Raw genomic sequence first — 22,020 nt, forward strand, 5'->3', positions numbered from 1 at the left:
GTGCTCAGCATCTGCCTGCAGGAGCTGTGTGTGCTCGCAGGGCACAGCAGCCGTGAGCAAACCTTCCAGGATGGGACCGGCTGATGCAAGTCTGCCGTGCCCAGGGGCGAAACATCCCAAAGACACAACGTGCCCTGCAGATCTCCCCGTCCCAGGTCTCTGCATGTGTCCCTGGCTGCCAGCAGGACACGTGGCTCCAACCTTGCAGCTCTGCTCCCTGCTCTGCGGGGTGTCTGCCGGGGCTGCTGCCACTGCCTCCATCTCCCTCTCCGTGCTCATGTGCCGGGCAGGAAGAGGCCATCCACAGGTGACGTGAGTCAAGAGGAAACAACGGGCTGGTCTCAGGCAGGGAGGAATAAAATGACTGCAAAAACAATAACCTCGCAGAGCCACCCTGAGGGAAACAAAGAGCGCGGCTCTGGGTAGGAGCTGGGACAATTGCTCGCAGCAGCTGTGGGGAGAGGGAAGGCAGCAGAATTCAAAGCCGGGTTTTTTCCTGTCTGCTCAAATTAGAGAACAATGGGCAAAACCTCTCCCGGTGGGAAAGGGAAGCAGCCTAGCAGGGGAACGCGGAGCCGGCGCCCGACTCCAAAGCCGGCCGTGCTCAGGAGCCTCGGTCTCTCCCCGTGCCCCCACGGAGCACCCGCCCGCTGCTCTGCCCTGCCCCTGCTTACCGGGAGGGCGCACGCTGCTGCGGGCTCGTGTTTGGAAAAGGCTTTGAGATCTCCTCACTAAATCCTGCTAACAGACGTCTGAATTATACCAAGGTTTTTGTGCTCCCGCTACACAATGCCCTCCGTGCTTCGCATTTCAGAAGTCAGGCACACACACGTACAGCTGTCTCTGTACACGCGCAGACAGGTGAACACGATTTCATACAGAAAGCCAGAGGATGCTATCTGGAGCTCAGGGAAAAGGATGTCAGCTGACTTGACAATGCCATCAGTGCAGGAGCCAAGAGCCATTTTTAACTCATTTTGCTGCTGCACAGTCGCTTTAAAGGACCTGGGAGTGCTTTAAAAGCTGGGAGTAGAGCTGAGCCCCGCTTTGGTGCTGCTCTGTAAACATGGAAATGAAGAAACAGAGCTTAAGGCAAAGGTCTTGTGGTCCCCAGGAACCTCTCCCTGAAGCCCAAGAGGAGCTCCTGTGCAGTTTGGTCCTCCAGCAGACCGGCAGTACCCAGCTCCCCAGCCCCATCTGGAAGCAGACCGTGATGCGATCCCAAAATCAGACAGGAAGCAACAAGCACAGAGATGGTGCCGGCGCATTCTGCTGACTAAAGCTGGAGCAACTTGAGCAGTAAAAACACCTTTTGTGCTAACGCTGCCTCGTGTTTGGTGAGCAGATAGCAGCACACAGAAGCACTGGCAGCCAAGGGTCTCTTTATCAGCCTTGTTTTGTAACTAACAACCTTGCAACGATGCCAAGAGAGAAGCAGAAAGCTCCCGGTCAGCACTGCATTGCAATCAGTGATTAATTTGTTGCAAGACACTTTGCTTGCTGTACATGACAGAGCTCATAAATTCTCATTTTTATTGATGTTGTCCTGGCCGAGGGGGCAATGCTGGTGGAGGCTGCCTCGTGCTGCAGGCGTCCTGCAGAGCTACCTGGGGACTGCCAGCGGAGCGCAAGCAGCCCGAGCCATGGATGCCATCCGACTGGGGGAGCCCCGATGAACCAAGGACACAGGCTCAGTACCAAACTGCCTGCACACCCCCAGAGGCACACACACACCGCCAGGCACACACACACACCCCCAGCTGCTCCCAGGTGCCAGCCCTCGCTCGGTGCAGTCCCTCAGCCGGCTGCACACTGCGGCACAGCAGCAGCCCTGCTCCAGGTGCTCCTCGGAGCCCTCCCCAGCCCACCCGTGCTCCCCAGAGGAGGTGCAATGTCAGGACGCCAGCCTCAGGAGCTCCCCACGGCCAAGCCTGTGGCTGTCTGCAGACAGAAACGAGGCCCCGGCTAACAGAGGTAGGCGTCTGCTCTGTGCCCTGCCTGGGAGAGCCCTGCTCCCGTGCTGCAGGCAGTCTGCCTTTCTCTCTTGGCAGGTTCATGTAACCGAATGCCCTCGCTCTGCTCCTGCCCACCTTTACAAGCTGCACTGAGGACCACAAGCTCATCAGGCCCTGACTGCTGTCCTCAGCACTTTGTGCTCTTCGTATCGCTTTCCCAGGCCCTCACCAGTTTGCTAACGCACGCAGTTGGCCGTGCTCGGACTTGCAGGGAGGGACTGGAAGAAACGTGCTGCTGGGCCAAAACTCGCTGGCAAATGTTCTGTATTGTGGAGATCAGTCCTGCAAGTGGAAAGGTTGAGCTGTGCCTCTCTGCTGGAGCTCTGCTCGCTCCCCTGGGCCAGCAGCAGCACGTGCACCACCTCCGGGGACATTCCCACCCGCACCTTGGTCAGTCACGCTGCAGGATGTGACCAACTGCTCAGAGGCTTTGTTAAAGCCCTTTTACCACTTATCGGTCTAGTTTTTGGTTTTATTGTCTTTGCTGTAAACCTCCTGGCTGCAGCCCAACCTGCATCCTGCTCCTTCCCGGGCAGCAGGCGGCACGGTCCCCTCTCCTCGCTGTGGTCCCAGCCCGGCACCGAGCATCTCCTGAGCCAGGGAGAGCCTCCTGGAACAGGACTTCAGCTGTGAGGAGTGAATCAGCCGAAATATGCCAATGCAGCCCCTAACTGGAGAACCGGCAGCTCAGGCCTGGTATTTAACTCGGCTCCAGCAGACATCCTTGCCCAATGAGTCTGAAAAATTGGGTCTCGAGCATCTAAAACGGGGACTGAACAAATCGGTGGCTTTACGTTTTGTTATCCCAGGTGATACAACTTGCCTTTGAATAGCTCTTCTCAGCACAAACGACAATTCTGTCGTGTATTATTAAATCTGTCATCAAATTGCAGGTCTCAAACGGTGAAAGCCAAGGAGAAGCAGAGAAGGGGGGTGTTTCTGTACAACACCCAGGGGAGCCGAGGGAGCCTTTTAAATGTGAAAAGGTGTTTTTCCTGTCACTTCCAGCAGAAGGAAGCTCACAAAATTACCGAGTGCTTTCTCATCCCACTCACTACCTTCCCAGCTTCCCAGATACGTACCCTGAAGCCACAAAGGCCCGGGGAGCTGCTGTGCCGAGAGGCCAAACACGCGAGGGCTGCGGACAGCACCGTACCCGGGGGCTCCCTGGGCCCCGCTCCCCGCAGATCTGAGGCTCCTCGTTGCCTACAGCACTCCGCTCACATCTTCCTGTGCTAATATTGTCGCTAACGAGGCCCAGGAGGTGGCTCAGCCTCACAGGAGTCTGTGTTGGTTTTACCACCCCGCGGCAGCCCCCTTCCCCAGGCACGGCTCCCCTGCCACCCGTGGCGTGGCGGTGCCAGGAGCCCGGCCGTGGCGTGGGGGCACCCCGGGGTGTCAGCGTGCTGCAGGGCTGGGTGCTGCGGGATGGGAGCCCCCAAAACACAGCCAGCCCCTGCTCCATCAGAGGGAAAAGACCAAAACGATGGCTGGGAATCAAAAGGAAGCAAGGAGAATCGCATCGGCTTACCTCTGAGCATTACCGTGACCGTTAATTACAGTCTGCTACATTAAGCTACGATTTAATGAGAACAAACACAGGCACACCTTCACCTTTCCCCTCACACACCGCTGTCCTCACGCCCGTCCGACCCTGCCTCGGGAGGATGCTCAGCGCCCTGCCTCCAGCCCTGGGGCTGACTGAGGCTCTTACCAAACTCCCTGCTGCAGTTACAGGCACCTGCTCCTTGGGGTATGTAATGTGCTTGGCTTTCTAGCTGCAATTATTGTTTGCTGAGCTTATTGAACAGCGAGCGGTCCGAAGGGTAAGGGGGAATTCTGCTGAAGGCATCGCAGGCAGTGCTTGGTGCTTGTCACCCTGCTACTTGTAGGGGAAAAGAGATGGGAGGGAGGAAGTGTGCCTGGAGCCTAATGAGGACACAAATGCTTGCCAGACTTTACTCTGAAACACTTTCTTTCTTTCCTTTTCAACAAAATCCTTTTCTGCCAGGCTCAGAAAAGAGCAGAGCTGGACAATTGTAGGGGAAGCTGGCAGAGCCTAACAATAGAGGAGGAGTGGAGAGGGGAGAGGAACCAGCCTGGCTCCTTTTACTCAAAACGGAACGTGAAAAGAAACAAATTGCAGAAAGGATGACTAACAAAGACAGCTTTAAAATCATTTCAGGGTTAGCCTTTTCAGGCTCACAGCACGGACATCGGGAAAGGACGCTCGCTTTCATAAATTACATAAGATTTCGTACATCTCCCTTTAAAGTTAGCTATCCTGCACTCTCACCACGTAGACAGCCGCCTACACACACCCGGGACTGCTTGCAAACACACCCTGCCCTAGCCCGTGGCCGATTCCTTTTTTTTTTACAGTCATGCAGAACTTCTCCATTCTCTGAAAAAAAACCATGAATCCTGCACTCAGCGCCGCGGTCCCGCTGCCTGCTGCCCTCCCTGCGGGTGTGAGGGGATCGCTGCCCGCCGTGCTCCCACCTCGCCGGCTCCCTTCCAGGAGTTTCAGGGCCCAGAGCAAACGCCGTGCGAGCAAACCACTTCAACCACTTCACCGCTCGGTTCCTGCATCTTGCTCCCTCCCCAGCAGCGTGCAGAGAAGGCGCTGAACGCGCCGCTCCTGGGGGCTGATTGAATGCAGAGGTTGGCTGCGGGCGCAGCTGCCTCGACCCCCACCGGCAGCTTTCACAGGAAACTGCACAAACATCTGCACGGCTGAACCGACCGACAGACCTCGGGAGAGCTCTGCTCAGAGCAGTCCAACGTCTGCAAATCCAACACACTGCACGACGCTGCAGCTCCGGCAGTCCCCACCAGCTGAAACAATGCACTGGCAAGTCTGTTTTCTCTGTATCTGCTTCCTGGCTTTTTTTTTTTTTTTTTTAAAAAAAAAGCAGTGTATGAATTCAAAAGATTTTAAAGGTCCAGCTTTTCAAAATCTGGATCATCCACTTCCAGAGCAAGCTCACGAAGGTGCGGGAAATGCTTCGCCACCGCAGTTCCATCGCCATTTGGCAAGTCCTAGTGACCACAGACATGAGAGGTAAGCGAAAAGCTACTGGACACTTACCAAAGCCTTCACAGGACAGAAAAATAAGATCGGGATAGAAAAGGAGTTCTGGGATCCCTGGGAAAGTCAGCTCCTGGGTGAGCAGTGCGAGTCCATCCTCGGCGCTGCCCTCCCTCGGCCCCGGCTCGCTCCGTGCTACCCAGCTGGCTCCGAGCTGCCTGCAGACTCCCGGACTGCGAGACTTCCTCTGCAGCTGATAGTGGGATTATTAAAGTAAACTGACTATTGCCCTTTGTGACGGGAGGTGGGGGGGAGGGAAGCTCAGCCCCTTCCCTTCCTTTGTAATTCAAGCCCTTCCTTGAGGCTCGCAGCTCTGGAGGAGGCATCTGCTCCCTGCTCCCAGCCCCTTCCCGCTGCCTGGGCGCTCCCGCAGGTGCTGGCGGCGATCCAGGCTGAGCGAACTGCGCTGCACTCCGGGTTTACATGACAAAGCAGCTCATTGCTAATTAAACTTCATCCAGCACGCTTCTCTCACGTATATAATTAGCGCAATACAGCTAACGTACCGGAAAGAAGGGAAGAGAGCTCGCACATAAGCACAGGCTCCTCGGTCTACGCCTCTGAAGAAGTTTGGGATTTCCTCTCCACGGACTCAGCAGAAGGCTCCTGGGTGCTCCAAAGCTCTCAGCAGCCCTTCGGGAGGCACTTGGCCAGGCCTGGACAGGGCTGGGTGATGCTGGGGGCAGCAGAGCAGTGCCCGATCCCGAGCCGTGCCCGGGGTGACGCCGCCACTGCCACTGCTGGAGTCCTTCACGGCAGCTGCTGCGGGCAGCCCCGCTCCTTCTTACTTCCTGCAGGCATTTCGTCTTTAAAGCTGCAACTATAAATGCTGCTGGCTTAGCTTGCAGCCTCCTTCTATCGGTATTTACAATTCACGTTTTAAATTATATGTATATAAAAAAAAAGTGCAGGCGTGGAGGAATAAGTCCACAGTGCAGGCATATGGGAATTAAAGGACATTTTCCTCAAATCCTCTTGAAATTTAAACTGCCATCATTAGCCACTGCCCGTGTGATAATGAACTCTAGTCCCTGACAGCAACGAATAGATCTTGTCTCCACTGCACACCAGTTCAGTACAATGACCTGGAGGGCAGCCTCAGTCCAACAGGTTTTACTTCACCCTGTCAATTAGAAAATTCTGACAAATTACAGAAATAAAAGGGGAAAAAAAAGAATGTTTGGGTTGAGTTCCCACAACTCCCCACGCCTTGCCCTTTCCCGAAACACAAGCTGCTTGAAGCAGGGACATTTCTGAGGGCAAATGTTTAAATTGCATGCTCTGGTGCTGCCCACGAGCAGCGGGAACTGTCACGTTATCTATTCCATCTCTTTGTGCCATTCCCTGAGTTAATGGGAACGGGAACAAGGAGCACCTGCCGCAAACGAGGGCTCCCCGTGCTCCAGAAGGGCACCGAGGAAGGATGTGGCATTTTTCTGAGCATGTTCTTGCTGAAACAAGTGCATGGAGGGGCAGAACGGCAAGGATGTTTTCTGTTCCATCTCTGTTCCATGTCCTGAAGCTGTGCTAGCAGCTTGGCTGTGACTTGTACATGATCACAACTCTATTTCACTGTCACTGCACCGCAAACAGGCATCTTCCTCACCTACCACGTGCAATGTGCACAGCTGGCTCTCAGGATATGTGGACATCCACTCCTTTCAGCCTGTCCTTGCACCAGAAATCCTGTCGTATCCAAATCCGGGAGACAAGAAACAAAACTCTTTTAGCAATACCCACGATGAATCATGTGTTTGCTGTCTGCAGGCCAAATCCCACCTCCACTGAAGTCCAGTGCTTACATCCTCCTTGATTTAGCCGGAGCAGGCCCTGCCTGTGCCGCAGCCATCGCCGCCTCGCTGGCCGCATCCCATTCCCCATTTTCCTGCTGACACCAAATCCAGGCTGGACGGGCTCTCAGACAGGCAGGTAGGCAGGTCACAACTCACCTTCCCTGCGGCCTTACAGCACTACTGGTAGGCAAATATTAAATAACGGGATTAAGTCATGGACAGCCTAAGCTGAGACTGGTAAAAAAACAGCTAGACCAAAAAAAAACCACACACACACACACAAAAACAAACCACAAGTCTGCACTGTTAAAAGACACATGGAGCTTGCTTTTCTCCTGTATTAGACTGGTGTAAGTTCAAACTAATTCCACTCATTTATAGTCTATATACGCTGGCATAATAGAATAAGAATTGACCCAGCATCAAATATTCCCTGTTTTAGGAATTATTTCCATCTGCTAGCACCACAGAAGGTCCGTGAGAGCCTGGGAGCATGAATCCATATGCACACTTATCTCTTCATTTCAGACCATTCATCAGTCTTTGCCTGGAAGCAAGAGTTAATTTACAATAACTCAATGTCAAGATGGCAGCTTTGAAATCCTCTTGAGCATTGCCCTGGGAGAAGATTTTCGTCCTGGCTATCTGTAGGCCCTGTAGATTCAGCTGAGCCTCTCTTTAAGTCACTTAGTTTTAGAGCACGATAGAAATAAAGAGAAGACCTGCCAGGCTGCAGCCAGTGCACATCCAAACCCATCACGGGATCATCCCTCCAGTGCATTCTTGTGGCATTTCAGTAGCCAGAGGAACTGGAGACAGAAAGGCAGAATATGGCTGATCAGAAAACCCTGTGTGCGATGGAGATCATTCCCTACAATTTATTGTTTTGTCCAGATTTAAATAACACGAGTCTCACACAGAGTAGGAAATACTTCCAGCCTAGAGCAGAGGAGAGGGATGTGCCCCTGGGCTGACATCGACAGATTCCAGCTTTCTGAAAGGGCCATGACACAGCCTGATCTGTCTCCAAAACCATGCACCCGGCAGTCCAGCTCAAATCCCCAGGACTCCCTGAGCAGGGCCACCTACACACCGAGCCCCGACATCCTTTGCTCCCCTCTCCTCTCTCTTACCCTGCTTTGGAATTGGCTTTATCTTTTCATTTTAAGGACTTTGCTTACCACATTTCCCTAGTCCTGCTGATGGCCCTTGCCTTTTATCAAGGACAATCTGCATCTAATATTTTGGAAAGCAATTATTTAGAAATCTTCAGGTAGTGCCTACACAATGGCTGACACGCCATCGATGTAAATCAGAAGGTGTCTAAAGAGGGTGTTTACAAGCAGAACACTGCTAAAAGTCTGCCGTGGTTGCAGATAACAAGGCTGAGACAATGACAGATTTCCTTCCCCTCGCAGCCAAGAGCAGCTCCCTCTGATTGGCTTCGCTGTGTTTATCCAGGATGCTGGGAGAGAGCAGGCACCAAATATGCAATTAATTGGCAGTTTGCAAGAGCATATTGCCTAAAGATAAACAGAGTGGGTGATCGTGTCGTATGTAAAATGGCTGAGTGCTGCAGATGTACTGTTGACCCAGTTTAAAAAAAAAAAAGGAGGATTTTTTTTGTTCTCTTGAAAAATAATTGTATTCAAATGAATACTTTTTTGCACAGTCCCTCTGGCCTTCGAATGTTTTGTGAATGTAAGCCGTTCCGTGCTCTTCCTTAATCTGGAAGTACTTAGTAAATTAAGAATTTGCTGAAAACTTTTAGTGCTGACATCAGTAAAGCCTTTCACCAATAGAGAATTTTTGCAGCAGCAAATGAGTACCTTGCTACACGGTGTTAATGGCCTTTGCTGTTCACAGGCAGTGTTTGCAAGCAGGAAAAGGCAAAGCATTGTCAGGAAAAAAAAGCACAAAGGTGACATAAAACCCAGAGGCAGGTAAGGAAATAAAGCAAATGGGGAACTGACTGAATGCTGCTTGGGAGCTCAAGACACACGCTGGGGAAAATACGTCGAGGCTGGAGAAGCAAAGGGAAAGGCAACCTGAAGGTGATGCCAGACAAGTCTGGTAGCCTGAGAGCCTTTAGAAGGGGTACCTATGCCACGGTCAGAGCGGCAGCACGAACTTGTGATTGAATGCAAGGCACACACGCTGAACAGCAGAGCTCTCTGTTTCAGGACAGAGGATGTGTTACAAGTCCTAGACATTGACTTTCAGACTTAATGTCCTGCAAAACAAAGCAGAGGCCCAAGCAGCTACCAGGCACACCAGGGCAGGCAATGAAAATCAATGCCTTCACAGGACAAAAGGACGTTTGTCTCTCTCCTTTTTTATATGTAGTGCTATAAAAGTAAAGACTAAAGCACATGACAAATCTCTCACTTCATTTTACCGAGACCACGCTGACATTAACAGCACTGCTCAGACCCGGCAAGAAAACAAGTCATGACCTGGCAGCCTCACTGCGAGGGACAGCACACAGATTGTATCTGCCCCAGCTTCAAAAATGCCTTTGCTGGAATTGCCGATCCCAGGGAGAGATTTGTACGGCGTGCTTCGACTCGTTGTTTTGCCCGGTCCTTTCAATTTGCCCTCAGCCTCAGCTGCGGACTGCCAGAGGGCAGCTGCCCATGCACCTACTGCTGCCGACGTCCATCCTCCTTCCCTCTCACTCTGCAGCCACGGGGGAGAAGCCTTCGGGCAGGGCTCAGCCCAAGGTCCCGTCCCGAACACCAGGCATCAGCCACGTGCCATGCACTTTGGTGTCCCAGAAGCATGGCAAAAATTCTGCAGTGTTTTAAAAATCTGCTGTTAGATCAAAGTTTCTGTATTTGGGTACCTAAAATTAGCTAGCAAAGTAAGTGACATTTTAGTGGGAGATGCAGAACTTCCATTGATTTTAATGGATTCAGCATCCCAGAAAAGTAGGCCGCTTATTTATGTCCCTACATAAGCATCTGCATGCCGAACTTGCAGGAGCCAAGGCTGAGAGCGATGACCTTAAGTTTTAAAAACCCCAAGATGACTCTGCGTGCTTCAGTCTGTTATCCCCTTTATTTCTGCCAGCCAGTCTCGTTTGAGAGGTAGACTTAAGCTGTAAATGTGCCTTTAAAATTGCTTGCAACGAGGTCTCCTCTAGTTAGCAGAACACTTGGGCAGCAGCGTAACGCCTTCCTGAAGCACTTTGCTGAATCAAGGCTAACAGGCTCCAATCCCTTGGGCTGAGACAGGGAACAAAGCTTTGTGTGCCCACAGAACAACCTCTGATCCTGATGGGAACGGCTCGGTGGCCTTGAGAGCTGTGTGGCCTGGAACAGGCTGGAACATCTCCTGGTACTTACCTTGCAAAGAGCTGGGCGGCCAGCAGCAGGCAACGGGGTCTGGGGGCTGCGAGCCTCGCTGCTGCACACGAGGGGAGCTCCTTAACCTGCCACCTGCCTCCAGACTTCTTTATTTTAATCCTCTGCAAGTGAGTGGCTATCAGAGCGCTGCCGTCTGGGTGCTTAAGGAAATCGCTGTACAATTCAGCTCTGATTGTTTAAAGCACTTGGCAGGAAGCAATAGATAGCAACTGCCGGGACTCCCTGCCATTAACAATACAAGCTAATGAAGTGAAACGCTCTCCGCAGAAACGTTGTGACAGGTACCCACAGGTGCAAATGAAGTAAAAGCCGTGGCAGGGCAGGCTCTGCACTGCAGCCCCTCAGCCTTGGCTTCTCATACAAGTCCTCATCACATCTCCCTTCTCCCCGCCCGCTCTCCCACCAGGTCCCAGCACACCCGGCTTTGTGAGGTTTAAAAATGCCCAGGGAGGACCCGCAAAAACAGATGAGCTGGTTCACATCCACAGCTTTAGGGGCAGGGGAGAGGAAGGACGTGCTCCTGGCAATGCCTGCCAGCATCGGGATACTGCGCTGCTGTCTGCTGCGAGGTAAAGCTGTTCGAGGAGACGTGGCATGTGCCTGACTTGGTATTTCTAACGGGAGCTGACGCAGCCAGCGCTGAAAGTCAGGCAGGAAGAAGTCCTCAGACAAGGAAACCAATTAAAAAACATAACTGACACGGGTACGTAGCTTAGGAGATATAAAAAGCAAAACCTAAGAACATCCTCATCCTGAAAACAGGACACACGAGATCTTTACTTTTGTACAAGTCGGAGTTAATTTAACAACAAGAAAATATTGTAAAGGTCACCTGGATCTTTTACGGGTATCCTCACACCTGAAAGGCGAGGCACTGGCTTCAAACTCCACTGGAGATGTTAAAGTTTATGGATGTTTCTGCTCTCATTAAACTGCAGCTGCATGGGAAAAGACAAATAGGGGGCAACTGGATCGGATAAAAGATGATTTTCTAAATGGAAGAGGGGAGAGTTAGGGGAGTTAGGTGAGAGTCCTGCTGCCCGCAGCACTGCCAGCCAGGGAAAGGCACCAGGAGTGCTCCCTCCCAGTGGCTGCCCCTCTCCCCTGCCCAGACAGCAGTGAGCCACGGCCACCAGGCTGTGCAGACGTGGTCAGCGCCCAGCTCCAGCTCTGGGAGGAGAAAGGGCCCAGCTCCGTGCCCCGGACACAGGCACAGCTCAGCCCAAGGCTTTGAAATTCCCTGCGCTGCACAAGTTCTCACAGGGAACATCACAGCAGCATCTTCCCGAGCAATGTTCCCTCAGGGTTAATACAATTTACGTAGCACTGACCGGGGAGAGCTGCTCTTTGTGGGGGAAAATGCAGAGCAAGCTTTCTGTTTGACACCGCTGTTACCACACCGTCAAGGACTAGATAAGCAATGAGAAGAAGAACCAAAAGCTCACCAATATCCTCACCCCGAGCATATTTCACTGTCAAAGAGATTAGGATGCTTACTTCTACAACTGGATGAAAAAAATCTTAAAAATTTGTTGCTGCTATTTTCATTGACAATGTAGGCCTTTTCCCCTCTCTACCTATTCTATGACTTCATTTCAAAACATTTTACAACTTTTTCATTACACGAAAATGGGAAAAATAGAAGGAATGAAAGAAATAAAATGGCTTTTGACTAGCAAAAACTCAAAGCATTTCAAAGTTATAAAAACGTAATTTTACGAAAATAAGGGATGCTGTTAGCACTGATATGAAGCACGGCGGGTTCTGGAAGCTCCCAGACACATTCCCAATATCAATGCTTCAAAGGCCCCTGGCTGCACCTCAATTTAATCCCTGCCTTATCATTTTTTAGAAGTTCACATAAATATATCCCCCTCAGACAAGGAAGACCACGGCTACACTGAGTTAACCCCCGAGTCTGTACCGAGTGCCCCAGCTTCCCAGCAGCTTGGCAGGGAAGTGCAGAGTTTTACTGCAGTCATCGTAACAGAATCTGTCACTGCTGTGTCCTCTGGATGTCATTAATAAATAATATATGAAACCACTCAGGAAGAGGGAGAAAAAGCGTGTCTCAGGTTTTTTGGAGCACACTGAGAGGCCAGTGGCAGTGACAGGCACCAAAGGAGAAGTCTCAGAGGACGAGCTCTGGGGACTGCCAGCTTCGTGGTGTCCTGGAGATGTGCACAGAGCCCAGAGGGAGCCACACGCTCAGCAGCAGCTGCCGGCTGCCCCCGGGGGCTGAACACCCAGCAGTGCCCAGACCCAGTGCCTGTGGGGCAGGGGGACCAGGCACCCCGACGAAACAGGAGGAGAGCTGGGTTACAATGACAGTGCCAACATTGCTGGAGAAGGGCAGTGTGTTTGCACAGTCAGCTCTGGGGACGCTGCTTTTAACGTGGTTTAATTAGGTCTTGGCGCTCATGAAAGCCCTAGAGAGAGGTAACTTGTGCTTAGTCAGCCACAGACGATGGTAACGTCCCTCTTTGTAGTCAACTTACAAAGCAATTCGCCCACCCCTCCCTGCAGCCTGTCCTGGCTGGATCCAGGCATCTTCCTCCTTTCCTTCTGTTCAGCACACGGCCTGCTCCATCCCTGCAGTTCCCCTCCTCTTGCACCATTAACACCGGCTGAGGCAGACAGGGGTGTCACCAACCCTCACACCAGAAAGCTGCTGGTGCTGAAGAAGCTGCCTGCATCGTCCTGTCCTCCTTCCTTCCCACCCCGGGCTGCCCACAGGCTGTGCACCCGCTCCCCTCCATCACCCAGCTCGGACGCTGAGAGCCCCAGCTCTTCCCACCCGCACTGACCCGGGGCTTCCCCTGGGAGCACCGTGCTTGGAGGATCAGCGTTGGGAACTGCCCTACCTGCAGCACGCGTGGGGCAGCTCATCCCACCCCAAGCTGCGGGGAAGCCCAGCACCCCACGTAACCCCATGGACACCCCAAAGGGAAAAGAAATACCGGGCATTTGGCTGGTTTCACTCTCCTAACTCTGCTTTCCCAGCTGCCTTGTGCTCACCCTGACTCACTCTTATCAGCAAGAAGAAGGAATTAAACAGCAAGAGGAATGCCTTATTTAGAGATGAGCCATGAGCTATCCTCAAAACAACTGCTTGAAAACAAGCTAGGAAAGAAAAAAATACAACCCCAAAGTACAGGGAAGCCAAGCACACCCTGTCGATCGCAGAAACTATTTCTATCCCCATGAATTTCTTCAGATGAATTTCTTTAGCTCTCCGTAGCCTAAGATGGGATTTCAAAATGTGTCAGACCTTTCCAAGATCCTGTTCCTGTTCCCGCTCCCCACCGCACCCTTTGCTCTTCAGAGTGATCCCCGGGGGAGGCTGAAACCCCAACCTATTTCCTTGCCAAAGAGTTTTCCTTTTCATCACCTCCACTCCCACTTGTGCTCATCTGCAGCCCCTGGAGCGCGCTGCTGCTGGCCTCGTTCCTGCTTACAAACGGACCTTGTTGGACCGGGACTAGGAGTGGAAGAAATCTGCTTTGCATCAGTTTCTCTGGGTTTGATTTGCGGGAAGGGTGTTATTTCTTAAAGGACGAGTCTGTTTATTGGCTGGGGATAGTTCTAGTGCATTTCGTTTTTGTTGTGAATTTGGATTAGAGGCATCTCCTTGCTCCTGACAGTTGCTGGCAGCATGCTGTAAAAATATGATTAATTAAAGTGTGACTATGAATCCACTCAGAGGCTTAGATTTTGCCTTCTCCAACATTAAATAGGGAAGCAGCCATTTAAAAAAGTCGAGATCTTGATGCAGATTTCAAAGTACGCTGCAGTTTAGCTCAGCCTGACTACGAAGTTCAACCTTCAACATTTAAAAGCTCTAAGCCCTTGGAGATCAGGGACTCCAGCTTCGGTTCCAATCCCTAACAAATAAACAGGAGTCAAATAACCAAGCCATGCTCAAAAATGACTCCAGCAGCACAGCAGATGCAGCACTGGTCACCTGAGGGGCTCCTTCTCCATCTACGTGATGGTTTTACCCTTGTAGACAGCCCAGCCATGGAGTATGCGCAGTCCTGCCGCACCGGGATCTTCAATTACAACAACATATTCTGGCTCTCGCTCTCTTCCAGTGAGAAACCCCTGGAAATCCTGGAAGACCTTCAAAAATGACTAGCATAGTACTTGAAAAAGCCACAACTTTACTAAATTGAAAAATTTGAATTTCCTAACATGGACTTTAAAGGTACTACTGAATCTTTAATGACTGCATTATAGCGATGGCTCAGTCTGAGAAGGGTGGAAGGTCTTCCTTTGAAGAAGTCAAACTTAAAAAATATATATAAGAAAAATGTCTGCTACATTCCAAGGTCACAAAGGGTTTCACGAAACTCTGTATTCCTCCTGACTTTGACTTCCTAAACGATAGTCACCTGTTAATCCAGAGCACCTACTTGAAGCCGAAGATAATTAGCTGGGAAAGGAAACACGCCGAACTAAAAATATTTCTGTGACAAAGGGTTGCAAGCAGCGATGTGTTGCAGATATAGATAGAAAACAGGCTAGTTACCTATTTCCAAAACACTGAGTTCTTATTCATTACATGCTCCTTTTGAGCTAGATTTGTTTTAAGCTGTTAAGTATTCCACAGCCTTCCGACTGACTGGTAGCTGGGAGGAAAGGATGGAGCACTGGGAGGAAATGGGAAGCGCTGGCTTTGTTACTTAGTGCTGTCTGTGGAGGCAGCTCTCAGCCCACTTTTCCATGCTAGCTCTCACGCTCTTTCTCTCCTTTGTCCCCCGTGTCTTTGATCCTCCTGGACATTTCCTCTGTCTGCAGCCCAGCCGGGATGCTCGCCCAGCCGCTCCCGGTGAGCAGCCCTCTCCTGACAGCCCCACCAGCAGGTGAACGTCTGGATGGGGCGCTGAACGCTGCAGGAGACAACCACAAAGAGACAACACGCTCCATTTTAACACATCCAGGCCACGTGGAGTCTCCAGCACGCTCAAGGCTGGGAGGTTTTACAACCAGCAGCCAAGCTGTAGGGCACTGCCCGGTGCTGGTGCTGCCTGGACCCGCGGCTGGCACGCACGCTGCACAGGCACCGCGTAACGCCGTGTTCCTGTCAGGCCTACAAGCAAATGTAACGTGAAAGAGATGGCCATTTGCTTCCTAAAAAATAAAAAGATCGATAATTCCCTGTTGTTCAGCAAGAACACAGGCCGTGGTAAGGCACTTGAACAGATAAACTGTGAGGCTGAGCCATAAATTTCGACGGTGCGAGACTGGGAATGTAAATTTAAAATGAAACATTTGAAGTTTGTGTGAAAATATAGTAATTATTAAAGATTATAAATTTGCATGCTTATTTATGTGATTTCTATTGATGTTTTCTTTCTAATGCACTTTTTATTCATTTCTGCATGCAGATAAATCCTAGATAAGAGCATTGTGATGTGCAAAAACCTTAATCCAGCAGAAACTCCCTAATACGCAATTTAAGGCTCTCGGGTTCATTACCACCCTAGGAGCACCGTGGGTGCCCTACTTTATTTGTAGGGCACTGGGTACCCTGAGCGAGGCTGGGTGCGGCCACCCCTGCCCCTCAGAGACCCCCTGTGCACCCATGCCGGGCACCCCACAGGGCCAGAGCTCGTGCCATGGGCAGCCCCCTTCCAGCTCTCCCAGGGCAGCCCTGGGAACATCTTCTTCCCAGACACCAACCTCATCTGTCCTCTCCACGGGCACTCTGATAACAAAATAAAATTAATACCCAGGCACCATTCTTCTCATCAATCCATCCATCCATCCACCTACTGGCAGTTTCAATAAAAAATCAGATCGATATGAATTATTGTGTGTGCGAACAGATGTCAAACCACGCTACGCTACGATCAGATCAGATGGGTATTTCCTAGCAAAACTCTATTTATCCACATTTGGTAGAGAAAGTGCATCTGCTCGTCCAGAACCCAAAAGAGATAAGCCTCCTAACGAGACCTGGACACTATCTCTTCAGTGGGCAAAATCCCGCAAAGAATTGGTTATACTCTGAGAAACAAATAGAGTTTTTATTCTTTTTCCATCTCTGTGCTCTCCCCAAGTGCTTCCTTTTTAATAGATCAAACTATAAGAAAGCCTAAACCTTCCGCAAATTCTGTAGCACTCACTATACTGGCATGAATCAGTATTTTGTGGCTGAGACTCCTCCCTAGTTTTGGCCATGGAAGACAACATCTGAGAGTCCCCCAAGGAAATCACAGAGACCACTGCACCGAGCTAACATCTGCCAGAGACCAAAACCCAGCACCTGGGTCAGGATGGAAACAAAGAGGCACCAGTACGTTCTCCCACGCGTCCCCCCAGGCCTCCCTTTCCCCGTAAATCTCTGTGCTCAGCCCCTGACGGGCGTCCTCAGGAAAGCAGACGAGACCTGGTGGGCGCTTGCCTCCTCCAGCACATCCTCACGGGCTGTGGCAGTAACGGGAGCGCTTTCACTGCTTCTCCGGGCAGCTGCAGACGGATGTACGGGTGTACTCCGATAATTCCCTGGTGCGTGGATGCCTTCATCTTCCCACCTTGTCCCGTGTTTATCTGTCAATTACCCGCCCTAAATTCTTTCACCTCCCCACTGTTGACACCCTTTAAACACACGGTTATGAAATGCAGCCTCTATCATCTTCTAGCCGACCCAGATAACAGACGTGGCTGCGCTCCGTGCTCCGTTCAGCTTCCCAAGAACTTGCTCCGGTGGGGATGCTTCCCAAACCCTGAGCTGATCTCACCACGTTCTGCACAGGGCTTCAGGGCCTCATCAGCCGCCATCCCAAGCAGCATCAATCACCTCTTTCCTCTACTGTTTGCCTCCAATCTAGCTTGTTAACCATTCCCAAAAATGAGTATTTTTTAATTACTGTTTTCTGAGAATTGGGATTATTTTCCCTCTAAATGCATTCATCTGATTATCTCCAGGATGAAATTCATTTGGCTAATTACCATCTTTTTAATTTGTTTAAGTCTATGCTTCTATTTTCTCTGCTGCAACACCTCCCTGCTAGCTCAGCCTGCATTTATTCAGTGTCTGGCAGACTCCCATTTCGGGCAACGAGAAGATTCCCATAAAACCCCACACCAAACAGAGCCTTGAAGGCAGAGCCAGCAATCTCCCCTAAAGCCCGACAGGCGAGAGGAGCATCATTCCAAGGCATGGGGTTATCATTCCCACTCCCCACCAGGAGCCCCAGCCTCGTTCCCCTTCCCGCAGCCACCGCACACCCCGGGGCAGCTCCGCGGCGAGCGGGGGCACTTCCCAGCGCTCCCCGATTGTCCCAGATGTGCGCAACCCTCTCCAGCAGCAAGGTGGGGTTTAAGGCCGAGAAGAGCCAAGGAGTAATGAAGCCTTCCTGGCTGGCAGCCTTCAAAGCCACCTCGGGACCCTGCTGCAGCTGCTCCAGGTCCTGCCTGTCCCCGGGGAGTGGAGCTGCCCTTTGCCTTCCCTGGGGCTGAGCCTCGCACGGCTCCTCGGAGAGGTAATTTTTACCGACAGCCTAGCCAAACGCCACTTTTTTAAAACTACAAGAGCCATTTTGTTAGGAAGTTTAGTTTATACTGAAATAATGACATCGGTATGATCTTCCCACCACTGTGGGGCTGGATGTGCCCACCCCTACTGCAGGGTTTCAGAGCCACACCACAGAAACCTCACCGCCAGCCAGAGCCACCGAGACCACAGCGAAGCCCCGTGCTTCCTTTCCAGAGGTGAAATTTCTGCTCCTGGAAGGGAGTTCTGCTTTTGGGGTTTTAAGAGTTCTGTGGTTTTGTTGTTGTTTAAGATTTTTTTTTTTGTTTGAATATTTTCTGGTTTTTATTTTACTCATTTTGAAAGAGAGGAGTCACTGATATAATTCATACATTTGCACTGAGACTCTCAGATTTCAGTGCTCTCAATGCACGTAGAGTAGCATTAAAGAAAAGCATAAGAAAATACATTCCCAATTTACAGGAACATCCCACATGATAATATCTTGGGTTTTGCTTTAGTGGTGATTCTTCCCTCTTATTTATGCACATCTATAGTAGCAGGATGCCCTGATTTCATTGCAATAACTGTCTCTATTCCAAGAAGAGAATCGTGCCCTTTAGAATGACGCAATGAGACTCAGATACCCTGGGCTGGAAAACAAAAAGGGAATGCTGACAAACATTACACAGAACGAAGGAAGGGGAATTGTCTCCCACCTTTGATTAGCGTTTTATCGCTCCCCAGCACTGGTTAACAATCCCACTTTGCACCAGCCCTGCCTCGAGCACCATCACCGCTTCCCATCTGCACATGTAGGCCGAAGCACCCTCCTGTCAGAAGCAATCTAAGATCTCATTCATTTGCCAAAAACCTAGCAGATTTTACCTAATGTCCAGCTTATGCTATCATCATCTTATTACAACCCTGAAACAGAGGGAGGCGAACTCCAATCTCATTACCAAGTTCTGAATTCCTGTCAGTGACGCACACGCTGGAAAAAACCTAATGTAATTTTACCACTTTGCTAAACTTTCCTAGTAATAAAAAAGTCTTCAATTGATAATGCAAATGAGACCAGTGGAGACGTTAGGAGAAATTTCAAATATTCTGAGGCTGATGGAACAGCCTCCCGGAAGGAAAGGTCGTGGCACCCAAATGGATCACGTTGGCCGCGGCTCTGTCGGGGCAGCAGGCTGAGGGCAGCGCGGTGCTCGTGGTGCTCTCCCTGGGCTGTCTCCAGGTCTGTGTGTGCCCAGCATGGTGCCAGAGCCACGGCGCCTTGGTGGCACCCCACTTCTCCTCCACACCAACGCGTTTTCTTCTTGCTCAGGAAGCTTTTTGCCCCTTAATAGGACACATTTTCCAGCTAGCTTTGTTGTTCTGCAAATTATGGGCTATAAAGAATTAATGGCTGAATATAAATCCATTTAGTTCACCGGGAGAGTATGTGCTTTATGCAGTAGACATTTTCAAAGAAAAGCAATTAGTTGATTTGGCATTTTAATTGTCAGAAAAATAAAGAAGCTATTTTTCACCTCCGAGGATATGTTCAAACACGTAAACATATGCTGTATTTGCTGAAATGGAACTAAGAAATATAACTTATTGGCTAGATGTGGCACAGCTGATAGTTGTTTCTATCGAAAGAAGTGTCTTTGCAATAAAGATCTCACCCTGCAGACTGTATTTGACTTTCCAAAGCCAGGGCCTCACAAGAGGCTTTCAAAGAGCCCGATCAGAGCAGCTCTCGCAGATTGCTCCTAGGGACTGCTAAAAGGCAACGCCACAAGGAAGATCCAGGTCACCGATTCAAAGTGGAGCTCAGCTGGCAGACGGGGCGAGGGGCGCATCCTGCAGCTGCTGCCCAGCCGGTAAGCACCCCACAGAGGGCTCGGGACCGCTTTCACCAGGGGTGGTCCTGTACTCGCCCTCGTGCGCTCTGCGGCTGTCGGCGGCGCGGCTCCTGGCTGGGGCTGCTGCTGCCACAGGGTGAACAAGGGACTGTCCATCTGGCAGCTCTCATGCGGCAGCAAATCCATACCACGGAAGCAAAGATACTTTGTCCTGCCTGTGTGTGAGGAGCAGATAACCCCATTTGGCACTGCCGAGCCCGGAGGGGCGCGGGGCGCCCATGCGGGATGATGCAGAGTGACTGACCCCCTCCTGGCACCGCGGCGTGAGGCCTCCCCGCTCTGCGGTCTGTCTCCTCCCCGGCTGCAGCAGGAACGTCTGAAGCTGAGAGGCTGCTTCGTGTGTTGTGAGGGAACAGGGCTGTCCCAGCGCTGAGTCTCGCCTGCCCTCTCTGTGCCGTACAAACAAATCCCACCTTACTCCATGTGCTGAGTTTCACGCATTAACACCCTGCGTGTGTTTAGCAGGCACACCAAAGCTAGCTCGCAATACATTCGAGTTTGCTTTCCCTCTGCTCTCCACTAACGACTCATTTAACAGCAGCACAGCAATTAGAAAATCAATATTCCATCCAGACACGAGCATTTCATCTGGAGCATTACTTAAGGAACGTCTCTTGCAGCCTCATCCTTGCCTGGACGGAGGGTGAGGCAGAAAGGGTGCTGGCGTTAGGCTGCTGATTGATTTAAGGCGATTTCTCTTAAGGCCCACGTGGTATTTGCAGAATGTTACGGGCTGGGTACAGCCAGCGTGGGTATGACATTCTACTAATAAGTACCTCCGTGCCAGAGCGTGCACATAAATCCAGTTGCGGAGAAATGCAAGCTTGCTTTATTGTTTAATATCATACCACCCACCTGAATAAAACAGAGTCTGACACGTGTCATAAGGAATTACTCCAAAAATGCAAGGCCCCCAGGCATTAAAGCCCCATTCGTATTCCAGTCATATTAACAAAAAATAAAATAAATAAGTAACAACCCCATCCTCTTTGCTAGGAAAGGATTTGCCGTCCAGGCGCTTCCCACGTTGCTGTTCCAAGCTCCCCAGCTGCAAGAGCAAGGGCAGCGACGGAGAACGGGGAAGGAAAAGCAGAGACAAAGCAGGAATCACAGTGGAGAAACTGTTCTGATTTGCTGCATTTGGGTCTGTGCTGAAAGCCTCCAGCACTCTCCGGCACAGACGCGCTCGCTGCAGCCCCGTCCCCACGCAGCAGCCGCCGGCTCCCCCGGCTCTATATTTAGCAGCAGCGAGCAGCCGGGCGGGAGGCGAAGCGCTGCCCATCTGCAGGCTCTGGAGTGGGAGCGTGTTTGGAAGCAGCCTGCTTTATTTGCACGGTGTTTAAAACACGAGCTGCAGTTGCCGATTGTTGGTGGGGGAAACCGCTCCCTTGCACGCAGGGGAAGGAGGCCGGTGAGGCACGGGGTGGGCTCAGGGGGAGCCGTCACCTTTGTGAGTCTTTATCCAACGGGGTAAGAGCAACAACTCCCTAAGCTCAGAGCAAAACGGCCACGTTCCTTCCTTCCACCTTCTCCGGAAAACAACCCAGATATACATGTATGTGTTACTAAATGCGGCGGCAGGAATTCCTTCAGTGGGGAATACCAGAGATGGAAGCCGTACGAAGCAGACTTCCCCAATCCATCCTACATCCCAGTTCCCTGCCTTGATTACATGTGTGTTGTGTAAGCCATAATTATGCAATCTCACCACTCACCATTGAGCAGATTCTCAGCTTGTTTCAGCTCAGCAACAGATACCAGCTTATGATCATAATAGAACAGCCAGATTTTTTGGCAAACTTACTGCCAAGGAATAAGGTGGCCTCCTGCATCTCAGGAATGGGCAGCACAAAGATGTGCTCCAGGAGAACCCATGGACAGGGGCCACGACACCGCTGCACGGGAGCTCTGCAACCTCCGAGCTGTGCAGAGCTGGACATTCGGCTGCGACAAAACACTTTCCAGGGTACTTTTGGATACAAGTAGTAGATAAAATCGCTGGGCGAAATAGCCCAGCCTAAGTAATCTTCACAAAGTGTTGGATGTAGACTTATTAATTTTTGGCAGGTGATTACTCACTCAATTTTTCAATGAAAAATTAATGAAGAATTCTGAATACATTTTTCATGAGAGACCGTACAAAATGAATATAATTTTGAAGGTTTACAAATGGGTGTTAAATAATTGTGAAACAATGGTCAGATCACAGCAATAGCTGCAAAGCTAGTTCACAACATTTATTAGGGTTTTTATTAACCACTTTTTGAAACAGTTGGCCTGCCCTAAACTCTATCACACAAAAGGCTTTGAAGATTTATTTGTATTTTATTCAATTATGAGGATGAATACAATTAGGA

The 22,020-nt window shown here is 50.8% G+C and overlaps 1 protein-coding gene across 8 annotated transcripts in view; it reads right to left on the bottom strand.

The window, feature by feature from the left end:
- Positions 1-22,020, bottom strand: part of DAB2IP (DAB2 interacting protein) — a 210,784-nt gene that overhangs the window by 66,103 nt on the left and 122,661 nt on the right. The window contains exon 1 of one of the 8 annotated variants that reach the window (XM_084493795.1): positions 5,107-6,071. The exons of the other annotated variants lie outside the window; for them this stretch is intronic. The gene's annotated coding sequence lies outside the window, so the exon portion shown is untranslated. Of the gene's footprint in view, positions 1-5,106; positions 6,072-22,020 lie in introns of those variants that run through there. 8 annotated transcript variants of the gene reach the window in all.

Source organism: Aythya ferina (genome assembly GCF_964211825.1).
Source record: "Aythya ferina genome assembly, chromosome: 20".
NCBI classification, from domain to species: Eukaryota; Metazoa; Chordata; class Aves; order Anseriformes; family Anatidae; genus Aythya; species Aythya ferina.